Consider the following 13,794-nt stretch of genomic DNA (forward strand, 5'->3'; position numbering starts at 1 on the left):
GTCAGCAAGCACTGCGCATGTACGCCGGTGTCAGCAAAATACTGCGCATGCTCCTACCTGACATCGGAAACATCACGCGACATTCTTTTGATGGACCAATAAAAAGCGCCAGAAGACCGGAAGGAGTGTGGTCTTCCTGCCATTGAAATCCCCCTTCTTCTCTGAATGCGGACGTTGGGCCATGAGTTGTGAAGTTGTAGTTGCTGTTCTTTTCTCTCTGAATGAAGATTGAGCTTCACATCAGACTGCAACTTTCCTCTGTCCAACATCTGTGAGTACAACACACTCTTTTCTCACCCTCCTTTTCCATTTTATTTTTTCATTCTGGAGTTCAGTTCTTGACTTGCAGCAAAGTTGGTTCAGGTCTGTGTCTTAATTGGCAAACACATGGCAAATGCAGTTACACAGTGTGAAGTTATAGTCTTTCCTGTGAAATAAAAACAGAAATGAGATGCATTGCTTAAATGGTGATATATTGAGATGTGGAACAAGTGAGAACTGCAGATGCTAGAGATCAGAGTCGAAATATGTGGCGCTGGAAAAGCACAACAAGTCAAGCAGCATCCGTGGTGCAGGGCAGTCAATGTTTTGGGCAAAAACCATTCATCAGGAATGATGTGTGGACGTACAAAGGTGCCTCAGCTACCTTCTACTCAGGCTTTCTATCCCAGTCAATGCCAGTTGTCAGACATGTGCAGCAAGCAATGAGCAAGGCAAGTGGCAAGAGGAATTGAGTTTAGAAGTGGGAATGTCTTCCTGCAGTTAGGGGGTCATTGAATATATTCAAAGCTGAGTTTATCTGACTTTTGAATGTTAAAAGTAGTTATGGGAGAAGGCAAGGAAATGTTTTTGTTTAATATTATATTAGAAACTTTTTCAAATCTTTTACAAAACATCTATAGACAAAAAAGAACAATACCAAAATACAGAAAGATAGAGGCAGTACAACAATGTCATATCACGATACTATTAATAATGAACTAACTACTATTCTACCAGAACAACTGTACCTACTTAGCTTAAACTAAACTACAATCAAATTTTTAAAAAATTAACCTGAATTCAAATTAAATTACATCACATTATTTTATTCTATTTCACTCACTACACCTCCACTGAGGCTCCCATCCCTGGGAGCTCCAGTTATTGTGCCCATATTCTTTTCCCCCAGCCTCCCTTCCCAGAGCCCCACTGGTGCCCAAACTGATTCCCATGGCATATCATGGCCCTAATCAATATTGCTGATAAGTCTGCATCCATATAATTTAGAAAGGGTTGCCACGTCTTGTAAAACCGCCCTGTTATGTGGTGCACCATATTCATGTGGTAGTCTTGGGGGAGATGCTCCATCACTAGCCGACGCCACCCCGTAAGACCTGGGGTTTTTTCCAATGTCGATTTCATTAAAATGTTCTTCCTTGCATAATGGGTAAGAATGCTACAGTCTCTCCCTATGTTTCCCCAGGAGAGGGCAAATTTGCTAACCCCAGAAAAAGAAATGCCAGATCCACTTTAACTTCGATCCTGTGAATGTCCTTCGGCTCCCTTACTATACCACTCCAGTAAGTCTGGACCTTAAAACATGACCAATAGCAGTGTGTGAGAGTGCCTATAATAATTTTACATTTGGGACAACCTGGTGATACTCCTCTCTTGAACTTAGCCTCTCTAGCGCCATATGAGCCCTGTGTAAAATCTTCAATTTCATGGCCTGTGCTTTGTTCCATATTGAAGTTTTCCTTACATTTTCCCATATTTCTTTTCCATACTTCCAATGAAGTATCATGTCAGAGTTCCTTATTCCACATCCTACACGTTCCCTCCACGTCCCCTAAGGCATGTCCCTTTTGTAAATAATACAAAATACTGACTGAAAGAACACCAGCACACTCGAGTACTCTTTTCTCCACGTCTGACCTGGAAAGCTGAGCTGGGACCATCGAATATAATCTCTTTTGTGAAAGTACTGGAATAGGTACAATCCATTTTTCTGAGTTAGCTGGCTAAATGACATCAAGACCTCCTCCTTGAATAAATCTCCCAGACAGGAGATTCCCTTATTCTCCCAAGACCTAAAGCCGGAGTCCATTGCCCCAGGTTTAAATCCTTGGGATCCCACCAATTGGGTAAACGGTGAGGTCTTAAGCCAATTGCCCTCCTCTTGCCTCATTATCATCCAGGCTTTCACCGTATTTAAAATGATTGGACTCTTAGACTGCTCGGTCATGGATTTCATCTTATCCATAAATAATTAGGGAACAACGCAACTGCGAGGCTTCCACATCAAGCCAAATTGACCCTGAATCACCCTCATGCCCCACCACCCAGATATGGGAACAAAGTGCAAATTTGATGTCTCCAAGTCCAGAAGGATCACCCCACTTCCTCACCCTGCAAGAGCTGCAATTTGGTATACTTAATTAGGGTGCGCCTGCAACACCAAATAAAAGAACCTAGCCAACCACTGAGCCTCCGTAATACTCATCTGGGGAGCAACAATGGGAGCATTCTCAACGGGTACAACAGGCGAGGAAGAACATTCATTTTATTCAGGGCTAATCGGCCTAACCATAACGTTAATCCCTCCCACTACTGCAAATCCTGCTTTATCCTCTCGAGTAATTGTACATAGTTAGCTTTAGCTTTATACAGCTGGTGGAAGGCAGGAGTAATAAAAATTCTCAAATACAAAAACCCTTTTGACGACCGTCTAAACAGGAACTGCATTCCATCCTTCAGATCAGGCACCTCCACTAATACCCCCACCGGCATGGCTTCCGATTTTGTAAAGTTGATCCTGTAGCCCGAAAAACAGCCAAATAAATTAATTGTTTGAATCAATCGAGAAACTGACTCCTCCAGATTGGTGAAGAACAAAAGGATGTCATCAGCATATTGGGTGATCTTCTGCTCCCCCATTCCCACCTCTGGCCCCACTATTTCAGGATCCCTCCTGATAGCCTCAGCTAATGGCTCAATTGCCAAGATAAATAGCAGCGGTGAAAGGACACCCCTGTCGACTACCTCTCCCAGTATTAAAGTTATCTGATTTAGTGCCATTTGTGATGACTGCTGCCTTAGGATCATTATACAACACCACCACCCATCTCGCAAAGGTTGTCCCCAGACCAAAATGCTCGGGGACCCCAAACAAGTACAGCCATTCTATCTGGCCAAATGCCTTTTCTGCATCGAGGGAGACCACCGAACCCAGGATCAATCTTTGTGGCATACCTGCACTATGTTCAGTACCCTCCTGATATTGTTGGAGGAGCTACAGCACTTAAAACCCATCTGATCATCTTTCATAATACAGGGCCACACCTTTTCCAACCTCAGGGCCAGCATCTTGGGTAGAATTTTAAAATCTACATTCAACAGTGAAATGGGTCTGTTTGAACCACATTCTTCGGGCTCTTTCTCCTTCTTCAAAATGAAGGAGATATTAGCCTCCCTCAGAGAGGGCGGAAGACAAACCTGTGTATCTGAATAGCTATCCATCCTCAGAGGTGGCATTTATGAATTCCTTATGGAATTCACTTGGGAAGCCATCTGACCCAGTGCGTTGCCACTCTGGAGATGCTTTATTGTTTCCTGCACCTCCTGTATCGTCATTGGTGCATTCAACCTGTTCCGCCTTTATACTGGGGAGGGGCAGGTTCTCCAAATTCAAACAATCTTTGTTCAGCAAAGGAGACCCTTTTTTGCCACCTGTGTGTGCAATGAGTCAAGAGCAACCCTGAGAGCTGCAGCTTGACCAGTGAAGTCCTAATATAATATACTACCTCAGCACCTGTTGTTGCTCCTCCCTCTGCTTCCTTCTAGTTGTTTAATACGAAATAACTAGGCCTCATAAATATGCCTTAGTGGCCTCCCACAGTATTGCCTGATTACTGGCCTTACTTGAGTTGATATCCCAAAAGACCCTGAACCTTCTTCTGATGTACTCAACGAATTTGCCATTCCTTAACAGGAATGGGTCTGTGTGCCAGTGCCGTGCATCCATTCCACCACCCTTGATTTTACCATCTAAATACACTGGCGCATGGTCCAAGACAGCTATATTCCCAATTTTACAAGCCAGTGTTTTATCCAACATATCTGATGACATAAAAAACATGTCAACTCGTGTGTGGCACTTGTGTGGGTTGGAACAGAAAGTAATGTCTCTTCCATTCAGGTGGAGGTATCTCCACACATCCACCAACCCCAACTCCTCACACTGGGGCAGCACGGTGGCTCAGTGGTTAGTTCTGCTGCCTCACAGCATCAGGGACCAAGGTCTGATTCCGGCCTTGGACGACTGTGTGTGGAGTTTGCACATTCTCCCAGTGTCTGCGTGGGTTTCCTCCGGGTGCTCTGGTTTCATCACCCAGTCCAATGATGTACAGGTAAGGTGAATTGGCCATGCTAAATTGCCCATGGTGTGAGGTGCATTAGTCAGAGGGAAATGGGTCTGGGTGGATTACTCTTCAGAGGGTCATTGTGGACTTGTTGGGCCGAAGGGCCCGTTTCCACACTGTAGGGAAACTAATCAAACTAATCATGTCCACCAACTGCTTAGATCGTGCAGTCATACATGCCAGGCCCCTTGTCACCCTGTCTACCTCAGGATCTATGAGGAGATTAAAATCCCCTCCTATGATTGTGTTGTGCACCCCAAGACTCATTAATTTAGCAACTGCATCAATTAGAAATGTAAGAGGGTACACATGGGGGCGGGGGACGGGGAGAGATACACATTCAGGACACCATACTCTTCTCCATGTAGTTGAGCTTTAAGAATGATGAGCTGTCCAAGTTCGTCCTTAATTTTCTCAATTACCTGGAAAGGGAGGTTCCTTCTTATCAGTATAGTCACTCCTCTACTCTTAGGGTATTCTTCTCCTTTAGCTCTATCATAAATCCCCCACCCCACCTTGCCCATAGCTAATATCCTGGATCCTTCCAACTGAGGCTGTGCCCTAGCCCCAGGCAATTCACAGATGAAAAAAAACACGTTATTAACATTCTGAGAGTTAAAAATTGATGCCCATTTCCCCCCTTTCTCCCCCACACAAACCCCTTCTCCTTACATCTTAACCACAGGTATAGCCACCCCCAAACCAAAACCAAAAGGACAGCAGTTAAAACAAAAGTCCTCACATAATGCACAACTGACCGATATACTAAATAATTCCGGTTTTACATCAAGGCAGCACGGAGAAGCCGATAACCACAAAGCAAATGGGGAGAGAGAGAGAAAACAAAAGAAGGGGCAGAAAGAACTGTACCATTGTCCGTATCGATGGCCCCATCCCGACCTGAGTCCTTGAATTCAGAGAATTCACAAAGTCCTTCGCCTTTTCTGCTGAATCAAAATGATATACCGTCCCCCCATGAGCAAAATGCAACACGGCAAGAGACCTCAAGGAACATTGAATGTTCAGATCCCTTAATTTTCTCTTAACTTCATCAAAAGCCCTTTCTCTTCATAATTCTGGCTCCTGAGAAGTCCTGAAAAGATATTATTCTTGAGCTTTTAATGCACAAAGCCTGTGGATCTCTTCCCAGTCTTCTTGCTGTTTCAATCACTAACGGTTTTTCTTTATAATGAAGGAGTCACACAAGGACCGTGCGGGGGCGTGGGTCTGGTCCTGACCTGCACATTGCAATCCGGTGGGAACGCTCCAAACTCAACAGGCCCGACTCCAACTCCAGCCCCAAGAACGTTAGGAACCACTTCTCCAGGATTCCAATGAGGTCTTCGCCTTCCTCACGTTCCGGAAGACCCACGAGCTGTAAGCTTTTTCTCCTACTTTTGTTTTCCAGGGTGTCCACTTGCTCCTGAAGGACCCGAACCTGGTCTTCCAGCGTTTGGATCCTTCCTCCTGACCTCCGCCAAGGTCTCCAATGCCACGGTCCTCTCCTCTGCTGCCTATTCTCTTCAGGCCAACATTTGAATTTCCTGCTTGTGCTTTTCCAGCGTGGCAGATAGTGGTTCCACTGATGCTTCAATCTTTTCTGAGTTTGCCAAACTCCGAGAGTAACTGCTGCTGCCCCATTCAATCCAAAGGGGCTGCCCTGGGAGTTTGAGCAATTGCTCCAGGCACCCCCGATGCAGTAGGGGAGTGCCCTGCCTGCTGCACTCCTTTTGGCCCCTTTCCTTCATTTGCTTTCATCCTGGTCTTAAAGCTGTCAAACCACAATTTCAGCAGCTCCAGATGTTCACTAAGTTTATATTCGTATTTTCTTTCTCCGAAGGAGGGTTGGGGTTTTTTTTGGGGGGGGGGGGAATGGTGGTAAAGGTCCACATTGCCATTGGACATGGCACAGAGCCCAACACAGCAGACCACTCAGACCACCGCCATCTTAGATCTCCAAGAAAATAGTTTTCAGACCCCAGGAGAGAACAGCTGCAGGATCATACAGCACAGAAACAGACCCATCAGTCCAACTAGTCCATGCAACGTTCTCAAATTAAACTGGTCCATTTGCCAGTGATTGGGCCATATCCCTCTGGACCTTTCCTATTCGTGTACTTATCAAAATGTCTTTTCAACATTGTTACTGGACCTGCATCCACCACTTCCTCTGGACATTGATTCCACACACAAACCACTTTCTTAAAAATAAGGTTCTCCTCATATCTTTTTAAAATCTTTCTCCTCTCCCCTTCAGAATTTGCTCCCTCATCTTGAAACCCCCACCCTAGGGAAAGGACACCTGCTGGTCACCTCATCTATACCCCTCATGATCTTATAATCCTCTATAAAGTCACCTCTCAACCTCCTACACTCCAGTGAAAAACATCTCAACCTATCCACCCAGATGTAAGTATATTCCTATCCAGTTATGATCTGTTCAGTGCTGGTGCAGGCTCGAAAAACCAAAATGGTCGACCCCTGCTCCCAATTCTGTCCCACTGTGTTAGACCATAAGACATGAGAACAGAAATTACGCCATTCAACGCATCGAGTCTGCTCCGCCATTCAATCATGGCTGATAAATTTCTCAACAACATTCTCCTGCTTTCTCCCCATTACCTTCGATTCCCTTGATACTCAAGAAGCTATCTATCTCAGTCTTAAATATACTCGGTGACCTGGCCTCCTGTGGCAATGAATTTTATAGATTCAGCACTATCTGGCTGAAGACATTAATTCTTATCTCCACTCTGAAAAGTCTTCCCCTTACTCGAAGGCTGTGCCCTCAAGTTCTAGTCTCTCCTACCAACGGAGACATCTTGTCAATGTCCACTCTGTCCTGGACGTTCAGTATTCTGTCGGTTTGAATTAGATACCCCCCATCCTCCGAGTGTGGGCCTGTTAATCAGCATGGACCAGATCCTTCAGGATGAGGTACAGAGGAATTAGGTTCAGCAAAGTGAGAATGGGGGAGAGTCTGAGGGATGGAGATTTTCAGCTTTCTGGGAATGAGAGAGGAAAGAAAGTTTGGTATAAATTAGAATTGATTAGATAGGCGGATGGGCCAAGGAGTGGCAGATGGAGTTTAATTTAGATGAGTATGAGATTTTGTGTTTTGTTAAGGCAAATCAGGGCAGGACTTATACACCCAATTCTAAGGTCCTGGGGAGTGAAGCAGAACAAAAAGACCTTGGAGAGCAGGTTCATAGTTCCTTGAAAATGGAGTCGCAAGTAGATCAGATAATGAAGGAGCTGTTTGGTATGCTTTACTCCATTGGTCAGTACATTGAGTTAGATCGTGTTTTGGAATACCACACATAGTTCTGATCTCCCTGCTGCAGGAAAGATGTTGTGATACTTGAAAGTGTTCAGAAAGAATTTACAAGGCTGTTGCCAGAGTTGGAAAGTTTGAGCTCCAGTGAAAGGCTGAATAGACTGGGTCTATTTTCCCTGGAGTGTTGGAGGCTGAGGGGTGACCTTATAGAAGTTCATAAGGGGCATGGATAGGATGCACAACCAAGATCTTTTCCCAAGGATATGTGAGTCCAAAAGTATAGGGCATAGGTTTGAGATGAGAGGGGGAAGATTTAAAAATAACCTGAGGGGAAACTTCCTCACAAAGATGGTGATGTCTCTGTGGAATGAGCTGCCAAAGGATGTGATGGAGGCTGGTACAATTACAACATATTAAAAGGCACCTGGATGGGTACTTGAATAGGAAGGGTTTTGAGGGATATGGGCCAAATGCTGGCAAAAGGGAATGGATTAATTTAGGATATCTGGTTGGCACCATTGATAAGGTTGAAGGGTCTGTTTCCATGCTGTGTGACTCTAATCGTCTTCAGTGAAAGTAGAAGTGTGGTTGTGAAGACCAGACTTCCAGAGTAGTTTTCAAAGATGTTTTGCCCTGACTGGGAGCAGAGGTTACAATGAAATCTTTGATTTGTGAGACAGCAACTGAGTGAGGGAGCACATCTGGAATTCTGGTGGAAAGTGGGAAATCATTGCACTGTTGGGATCAAGTGCTTTCAGGTTTACTGGCAGTAAGTACGGTGTGCTGAGTGGAGAACCTAGTGAAGGGTTAGGTGGGTTTTTGTTTTAAACTGCTCATTTCATTCAGCCTTCAACATTGTATTTCCAACGCTGTCCATCAGAAGGACCGCTGAATCAGTAACTGGTATCGTTCGAAGCCTTACAATTTTCAGTACTGCAGGTATTGCATTGTTTCATCAGCATTGTAAAGGTTACTGGCAGCAGGAGGTGTGGGCTTGATTCACTAGAAATGATTTAGCAGTTACAGAACACACATACGAGAGGGCAGGGTGGGACTTGTCTTTCGATTTGCAGAAAGTGGGAGTTTCTGGGAGCTGTCATCCGGAGCACACACAACCTTGGTAAATCATTGAAGCCCTACAGTGTGGAATCAGGCCATTTAGTTCATAAAGGTAACGCTGATCCCTCTGAAGACCATGCCACCCAGAACAACCCCCACCCCACCTATCCTGTCCTGTCATTTCTGCTGGTGACTTAGACTAGGAGTAGGGGACATGGCCTCAAGATTAGGGAGAGTAGATTTAGGACAGAGAAGAGGAAGAACTTCTTTCCCTGAAATGTCGTGAACCTATGGAATTCTCTGCCCAAGGAAGCAGTAGCAGCAGCTTTATTAAGTATATTCAGGATACAGTTGGCTGGGTTATTGCATTACAGGGAATTAAAGGGTAGTTGGGACAATGCAGATAGGAGGTGCTGAGATGATGATCTTAAAAAATGGCAGAGCAGGCTGGATGGGCCAAATGGCCTACCCCTGCTTCTATTACTGTGAAACTATAACTGTACATTTCCCTTGGCTAACCCACCTAACCTGCACATCCCTGGACACAATAGGCAATTTAGCATGGCCAATCCAAATCAAGGCCGGTGAGCAGTGTGGTGATGTGGAAAATCAATGTTAGAGAACGATAAAGGGACAAGGGGGAGAAATGTACCAGCAATCAAAGCTGGATTCAAAAGATCACAAAAAATAAAAATAAAAGCTGAATGTGTGCTGCATTGTAACAAAAGTGAATGAACTGGCTGCACACATTGAAGAGAATAATTATGATCTGAGACTCCTTTCAGAGAAGTTTAATGGGAAGCTCGGTAAAGGCAGAGGGTTGGCATTGCTAATCAAAGCACTGATCACAGGCTAGTCTGGTGTCCTGATTTTTCTGTCCTCTGTTGATCTCCCTGTTCCCACAGAGTAAGGTGTCGTAAGTCCTCAGCTCTGCTGGGTTTTTGCTGAAGCTTTGACCCCCTTTCCCACCTTCCAGAACAATAAAACATTCAGTCATTCAAGGCCCAACCCACATTGCCCCATCCTGTCAACCACCCAGACAGAGAGACTCATCGTCGTGGGGAATAAACAAGAAAAATGAAACAAAATTAGAAATAAATAGGGAGTGTGTTTAATGTTTGTTCATTGGGAAGTAAGCCAGAAATAAGGGTCTCCCAGGATTCTGATGGTACCCAACTTGAGGAATTCTCTCTCCCTTACATCTAACTATTAGTACCCAACTCTGATTTATAACAACACTTACAGAAATAAAGCATTTGTTATCAAACAGACATAGAGACAAACAGCATAGACATAGACATTTGCTTTCTCTCATGCACGCACACATGCATATAAGTGTATAGGGTGAATTTGTATTTGCAGAATTATATTTATAGATACATAGAACATTACAGCGCAGTGCAGACCCTTCAGCCCTCAATGTTGCACCGACCTGTGGAACCAATCTGAAGCTCATCTAACCGACACTATTCCATTCTCGTCCATATGCCTATCCAATGACCATTTAAATGCCCTTAAAGTTGGCGAGTCTACTACTATTGCAGGCAGTACGTTCCACACCTCGACTGATCTGAGTAAAGAAACTACCTCTGACCATCTGTCCAATATCTATCGCCCCTCAATTTAAAGTTATATCCCCTCGTGCTCGCCATTGCCATCCAAGGAAAAAGGCATTCACTGTCCAACCTCTCTAACTCTCTGATTATCTTGTCTCAGTTAAGTCATCTTTCAACCTTCTTCTCCCGAACCAAAACAGCCGCAAGCCCCTCAGCCTTTCCTCCTAAGACCTTCCCTCTATACCAGGTAACATCCTAGTAAATCTCCTCTGAACCTTTCCCAAAGCTCCCACATCCTTTCTATAATGCGGTGACCAGAACTGTACGCATTACTCCAAATCTGGCCGCACCAGAGTTTTGTACAGCTGCAGCATGATATCATGGTTCTGAAACTCAATCCCTCTACCAACAAAAGCTAACACACCGTATGCCTTCTTAACAGCCCTGTCAACCTGGGTAACCTTCAAGGATCTACGTACTTGGACACCAAGATCTCTCTGCTCATCTATACTACCAAGGATCTTACCATTAGCCCAGTACTCTGCATTCCTGTTGCTCTTTCCAAAGTGAATCACCTCACACTTTTCTGCATTCAACTCCATTTTCCACCTCTCAGCCCAGCCCTGCAGCTTATCTATGTCCCTCTGTAACTGACATCCTTAGTCAGTATCCACAACTCTACCGACTTTAGTGTCATCCGTGAATTTACAAGCCCACCTTCGATGCTCTCATCCAGGTCATTAATAAAATGACGAAGAGCAGTGGACCCAAAACAGATCCTTGTGGTACCTCACGAGTAACTGAACTCCAGGATGCATATTTCCCATCAACCACCACCCTCTGTCTTCTTTCAGCTAGCCAATTTCTGATCCAAAAATTTGATTTTGTTCAAAAAATGTGCAATCTGCTGGTAGTCAATGCAGGCAGTGCATGCACATAATATTTTATAAATGTCACTTTGGAAACAGAACTTGTCAGATTCAAAATTGGGATACAGACTGACTGTGACGTCATACATTTAATGCATTGTCTGAGCTGAGGTGTCACCTTTTGTTAGATACCTTAAGCTATCTCTAAGATGATAAGTAAATCTCAGAACTTCTTACAAATTAATATGATACCTACAACCCATTCTAAAAGATTAAAGACTGATGGTTTGCCACGTCTGTATGTTTAGTTGCTCACTAATGTTGGTGTCAATGCCTTGACCCAGTGTCTGGTTGTTTCTAAAGACACTATTGTAGGTTTATCCTGAATTTATACAGTTTTTCTTTGCTTCCCAAAATCAGATCTGCTCCCACTGAACAGTATCCCAATGTCGTGAAAAATGTTAACTTTCAGTTAGAGTTATTTAAAAGAGATGTTTTTACTTTTTTGGCCCTGTAAGATCCTGAATTAGCATCCTTCAGGAAAATTAGAGTGGAGTGAGAATGGATAGGGGGAGAGAGATTGGGATGGTGCTTTCAATTTTGTGGAATAACAAAAGAAAAGATTGTTCTGCAGAAAAAAAATTGCTTGTTCTGAATTTCTACCCTGACTGATGTTAAAGTAGAGATTTGAGACCGCCCAGGGAATCCCTTGTGGACTCAGACCTGTAAAGCCTCTCTCTTGGTTCGTCCCGGAAATCGTACTGTTTGGAAGTCTGGAATAAAAACCTGTTATGGACAGTTTAGTATAATTTTAGTGATCTCCTTTATTCACTAATAGCATCACTGTGACAACATAACATTGATACCTATAAGGTAAACTAACTTGGTCCTAATAATCTAGGAGAGTAGGTTACCAGCTGTTCAAATGCCCAGCAGGCTACTCCAATGTATTGATACAAAGTGGTTTCCTTTGTACAAAAGTTTGAAAAAGAAATTGCATGTTCTTAATTAGACAGATAATAGTGAAAGACAATAATTCATAAGGAAGAAAAGCTCATTGACAGGTCTGTGAAGCTTGACTAATCACTCCGACAGGCCCTAAGCCATTCGTCAGGTGGGAAAAACAGCTGAGATAGGCGCCTGCTAGTGAGATAAACTCCTCTCATAAAGAGGTACCAGTCTCAGCTAATTGGAGAGTTCACAAGATAACCTTGCACAGCTCACATGTCACATACAGTTCTTTTATAAAACAGCTTCTTAGTAAGGAGGGCAAACGTTCACTCATAAAATGGCTTCCCGACACATTGTGCAAGAATCTCTTCAATATTCGACCTTGAATAATTTCTAAGCTAGGAGCACTAAGCACTAAACCATTCTGTACCTGAGGCAGAGATGTTACCGTAAGGTTGCATTTAAACTGATTCATTCGTCTTCGAATGAAACATGCCTACTTTTCAAGTTTGTGATTCAAATTCAAATAAGACATAGGATCTAATTAGTTAGAATTGAAGTGGGGCAGTCCGTAAAAACAGCAAGTAATTTAAAGCTTTATCAGTATTTCCTTTTACAGAATTTGCATTTCATAACCAGAATTGGCTTCTCAAAATGCAATTAAATTCAATCCATACCAGCTAAGCACTAAGAGTTAATTTTCTGCTGGATTCAACAGCCTCAGCACTAAAATGGTGTCTCTCTCTAGTGTCCTTTTGAACTCTCAAGTCAGGGTTTTGCCACCGCAAAGATTTATTTTCTCTGTGACTGCCCTGCATGCAAAGGGCATATGAATCCATTATAATTGACAGCAACTGACTGTTAATTACAAAAGTTTTTGATAGTATTTGATTCTGACCCTGAAACGAAACTCGATACTGTCATTAATTTCACAAGGGAACGGCTGTGAATGTTATCTCTTGCTGTCCTGTTCATACAGATTCACGGATGCTAAGGCAAACGTTCTTAATTGTCTAACAGTATCCTGTTATCACTTGGTAAGCCCAGGTGTCCCTATCTTTTACATTCTTTAAGATGCCCCCCCTTTTCTGAGCCTTGCTGTCTGTCTATTTTCTAGTGCAATAAATGTGTTCTATAATTCAGCATTACATTTAGTCTAAATGTTGAAAGACAAGTTTTAAGGCTATAGACCTTCTCAGTGACAATGATGACTTTTTAAATCTCTTTTTACAGAGTATTTGATCTGAAAACTGAAGTTTAAAAATCAACAGATGAAGGGCTTATACCCAAAACGCTGACTCTCCTGCTCCTCGGATGCTGCCTGACCTGGTTTGCTTTTCCGAACTTTTTGACTCTGACTCTCCAGCGTCTGCTGTCCTCAATTTCAAGTCAATGTTTGATAGTCATTCAGTCCATTGGGACTGTAAGGAGTTTTGACTAAGATTCTGTGAGAAGGAGCAAAGTTTTTTGGTCCCTGTTTCAGTACATTTTCAGCATCAGTGGGACTGAATGAGAGATCCTACTGTTACAGCGAACTGAGTGTGGAACCGAAAACAGTTATCCAGCCTGGAAAGAGGAATTCACGGCAGGGAGGGACTGTACACGTGTTTGTGTGCCGCTGAAGCTTCAGCCATGGAGAAACCAGAGGAATCCCGCCCCGTGGAGAAACCTTGGAAGTG

General features: G+C 43.6%; 1 long non-coding RNA gene across 1 annotated transcript; it reads left to right on the forward strand.

Annotated features, from left to right (window-relative positions):
• The first annotated feature begins 215 nt into the window (after positions 1-215).
• LOC140461140 (uncharacterized) lies at positions 216-13,592 on the forward strand. The gene is made up of 3 exons (XR_011954472.1): positions 216-271; positions 5,599-5,780; positions 13,349-13,592. It is a non-coding gene; the product is annotated as an uncharacterized lncRNA (long non-coding RNA).
• The last annotated feature ends 202 nt before the right edge of the window (positions 13,593-13,794 follow it).

Source organism: Chiloscyllium punctatum, chromosome 36 (assembly GCF_047496795.1).
Source record: "Chiloscyllium punctatum isolate Juve2018m chromosome 36, sChiPun1.3, whole genome shotgun sequence".
Lineage (NCBI taxonomy): Eukaryota > Metazoa > Chordata > Chondrichthyes > Orectolobiformes > Hemiscylliidae > Chiloscyllium > Chiloscyllium punctatum.